Source organism: Monodon monoceros, unplaced genomic scaffold, assembly GCF_005190385.1.
Source record: "Monodon monoceros isolate NGI ecotype Baffin Bay Population unplaced genomic scaffold, NGI_Narwhal_1 Super_Scaffold_20, whole genome shotgun sequence".
NCBI lineage: Eukaryota > Metazoa > Chordata > Mammalia > Artiodactyla > Monodontidae > Monodon > Monodon monoceros.
The window spans coordinates 46,241,714-46,245,687 of record NW_021703777.1 but is presented as its reverse complement, the minus strand read 5'-3'; the positions used below and the strand labels follow the sequence as shown (position 1 = coordinate 46,245,687).

The window sequence follows — 3,974 nt, the reverse complement described above, 5'->3', positions numbered from 1 at the left end:
TTCCACTTAGATCTTCACATTAGGCCCTTTGTGACATCCTGTAATGTTCCAAAATGTTTTTAGTCCCTTGGATGAATTAAGTGAATAATAATGCCAAAAGTATCTCATGAAAAAAAATGTATAAATAGAAAGCATCGCTCTGAATATAAAATTATCAAAATCAGTGGTTAAAACGGTATGCTCTCACTTCTGATACCAGCCCTATGAAGAAGGCATACAGGAAGCGCAGATGTCCTTTGTTCCTGAAGCCATAACTGGGCTGCTATGAACTAAGTATTTGTGTCCCCCTACAATTCATATATTGAAACCCTAATTCCCAATGTGATAGTTTGGAGGTGGGGCCTTTGGAACGTAATTAGGTTGTGAGGTTGGAGTCCTCATGACTGGGCTTGGTGCTTTTATAAGACAAGACACCAGAGAGCTTGCTTCCTCTCTCTCTGCCATGTGCGGATACAAGATGGTCGTCTGCAAATCAAAAAGAGAGGCTTCACCAGGAATGGTTTGGCCGGCACCTTGATCTTGGACTTCCCAGCCTCCAGAACTGGGGGAAATCAGTTCTTATTGTTTGAATCACCCAGTCTATGATATTTTGTACAGCAGCCCAAGCAGACTAAAACACGGACTCAGCAGGAAAGAGCGCCAAGATCAATTAGCAATGTCCATCCTGATTAAGCCAAATGGGCAGCGATGGTATGTATGCTCATATTTCCCATTAATTCTAAATATATAGTAGACATATACCTATATCTATCTATCTATCTACCTTTTTGGAAAGAACAAGAATTCTTTCTTTTTGGGGGAATCATTCTTGTATCCCCATACCATTGGTCAAGAAATATATGTTGGATAAATCACTTGTACAAATTCTAAAATTCACACATGACCCTGTATTTTACTCTATCTCCCACAGAACGGGTGAGAACCAGGGACAATATTGCCGAGTCTAGATGCCTATGCTGGGTGACCAGCCAGACTGACTTGCTAGGTTAGTCATTTGTTCCCATAAATCAGTCAATAGCAACACACAATTCAAGTTTCCACAAAATGACAAATTATGTTACAGACTTCTAGGTTGCTCGTGAATAATGGGGACTGTGATGACAAAGCCCAAACTTTCACTCTGAGGTACCCCACCAGCAAAAGAGTGGATGCCATTCCTCTAGAGGCCTAGTAGGAAAGCCATTGCCTACTGAAATATATGCTGGAGTCTCCCATTTCCTCTTAAATATTTACGTGAATTTTGAACTCTATGCCACAATACACTTATTATACTATTTATATGTTTTAAATCACCAGTTAAATTTTTCTCAACAAAAATCTTCCAGGAAACTAGTGGGATCTAGTTCCCTGACCAGGGATTGAACCCAGGCTCCCTGCATTGGGAGCGCAGAGTCTTAACTCACCACACCACCAGGGAAGTCCCTATAATAATGTCCCAGTCTTCAAAGATGTATCATGTTGAGCTCATGGCTTGGCCCACCTCCGACCTGCCACCGGGTCCTCTGAAGGAGCACATTGTGATAGATGAGAAGGGTGGGTGTGATACATCACATGCCCTAAATGGACTTTGGTAGGTGTGGCAGGTCGAACCGTGTTCCCTAGAAAGACCTGTACCAGTTCTAACCCTCAGTACTGTGACTGTGACCTTCTTTGGAAATAGGGCCTTTGCAGATATAATTGAGGATCTCCAGATGAGTTCATCCTGGATTTAACCCAATAAGAGAGTTTTAAGACACAGAGAAACAGGGGAGAAGGCCTTGCGAGGATGGAGGCAAAGACTGGAATTATGCTGCCACCAGCCAAGGAACTTCAAGAGCCAATAGAAGCTGGAGGAGGCAAGGAAGGGTTCTCCCTGGAAGCCTTTGGAGAACACATGGCCCTGCTGACACCGTGACTTCTGACTTCTAGACTCTGAGAATAAACTTCTATCGTTTTAAGTCACCAGGTTTGTGCTAATTCGTTACAGCAGCCCTAGGAAATACACGTAAGAACTATAAAAATTACAATTCCAAAGATAATACCGCCAATATCTGAACCCTGCTCTGACCGTGTGTCAGAAGTCCATTTTAACCACTGATCTCAGGCAAAGGGGCAAAGCTACAATGAATCTGAAATCCAGTCTCCAAACAGCTCTGCTAACTACCCTCACAGATGCTTTGCAAAATAGATCTTTATCTTGAGAACATTATAGGTGTTTTTGACCAAATGCAGGCCATAACCAAAAATATACAAATTCGGATGAATCCCAAGAAAAAATTCTTGCCTATAAAAATTGGATTTGTATCTCAAAATACTTTGACCTCATAAGTGGCCTTGGCTGAACATTCGTCCTTGATGCTCACCTACTGCCTATTACCATTCTGTAAAAGTATCTAGTGGTTTATTTAATTGTGAAGATTGTCAGAAGATGTATTTCAATATTTTTAAAAGTATCTTAAAATAGCATAAAGGCCTAATGCATCTGGCATTGGCAAATATGACTTGGAAAATCAATTCCATATATTTTTAGACCATACTACCAGACAATTTGGTCATATCCATCCATGTAATTAGAAGAGTTGGAAAATGGGGCACTCTCTAGCAGTATAAATTGAAAACTTTGAAAATGTTCCACAAAATGCTAGAAAAGGAAAAATCATTTTATACATGGCTGATGAGAGAGAATCGATTAGAAAACAAAACCAAAATAAGCGCGTTTAAGATGCTGAAGGTGATATTAATGTTCTGACTTTGTAAATATTAAAAACATTATTATAGGGACTTCCCTGGTGGCGCAGTGAGCTAAGACTCTGTGCTCCCAATGCAGGGAGCCTGGGTTCAATCCCTGGTCAGGGAACTAGGTCCCACATGCATGCCACAACCAAGAGTTCACATGCCACAACTAAGGAGCCTGCCTGCCGCAACTAAGACCTGGTGCAACCAAATAAGTAAGTAAATAAATATTAAAGAAAAAATAAAGTGCTTCAAGGAAGTGCAGGGAATGCGAGTGTGTCTGGGATGATCTGACTTGACTGGTGTGGGGGAGGAGGGAGGGTCAGGGAAGTGCTGTTTAAACTACACTCCCAGGGATGACTAGCAGTTAAGAGATATTGAGGGAGGAGCAGGGCCGCTCTGGGTGAGGGGTGGAAGGAAAAAATATTTCAGACGAAATAAGCAGCACATTGGAGACTCTGAGTCAGATCTCTGTTGTTCTCCTTTTCCATCTCCCTCTGTACCCATGGGCTCTTCTCTGCGTCTTTAAACAAAAACCTAAACTTAAATATTTTTTTAGGTAGAATGTGTTATGGAGTTATTCTTGAGCAGAAGGACCTTCCCCTTACCCAATTTAGTCTCTCTCTCTCTCTCTCTCCCTGCCTTGGAGTCAGTAACTTAAACATTGCTTCTGAACATGTATTGATTCCTAAGTTACCCTTAGTCACCTCCATTTTAGCATAAATGAATTTAGATCCTTTCTTGAAAGAAGGAATGGATATAAAAGGGTATAAGAATGGGGAAAAAATTTGACATAATCTATCTTATCTCCAGAGTATAGGAAACCTAGATGTCATGTGCCTTTGTGTTCCTATAGGTAAATCTAGATACCCTGGAAGGGGAAGAAGTGGGAACACACCAGTGACTACTCACCATCTGAGATGTGAGAACTCCATGGAGAAAGACCAGAAGACTCACACGCTACGCCATGCTGAGGTGCTGAAAGCACAAGTGAAACTTTTTTATTTATATAAATAAACATGTGCGTGCGTATACATAGATGATGTCTTGATCATTCAGCCTTTATTTATTAAACACCCACTGTGTACCATGGGAGGTAGAGCACAGAAGTGCTGGAGCAGGTGGGACTTGAAATACTGACTTTGACACTTGCTAGCTGTGTGACCTGGGGCAAATTATTTAACCTCTTCATGCCTCATTTTCCTCATCTGTAAAATGGAGATAATATTAAAAGCTATTTCACGCTTCCTTGATAGCACAGT

At 41.2% G+C, this 3,974-nt stretch overlaps 1 long non-coding RNA gene across 3 annotated transcripts in view; it reads left to right on the top strand.

The window, feature by feature from the left end:
- LOC114903221 overlaps positions 1–3,750 on the top strand; it is an 8,273-nt gene extending 4,523 nt beyond the window's left edge. For all 3 annotated transcript variants that reach the window (XR_003795659.1, XR_003795658.1, XR_003795657.1), the window contains 4 exons: positions 598–690; positions 911–985; positions 1,661–1,945; positions 3,569–3,750. This is a non-coding gene — a long non-coding RNA (uncharacterized LOC114903221). The remainder of the gene's footprint in view (positions 1–597; positions 691–910; positions 986–1,660; positions 1,946–3,568) is intronic.
- Positions 3,751–3,974: the final 224 nt, after the last annotated feature.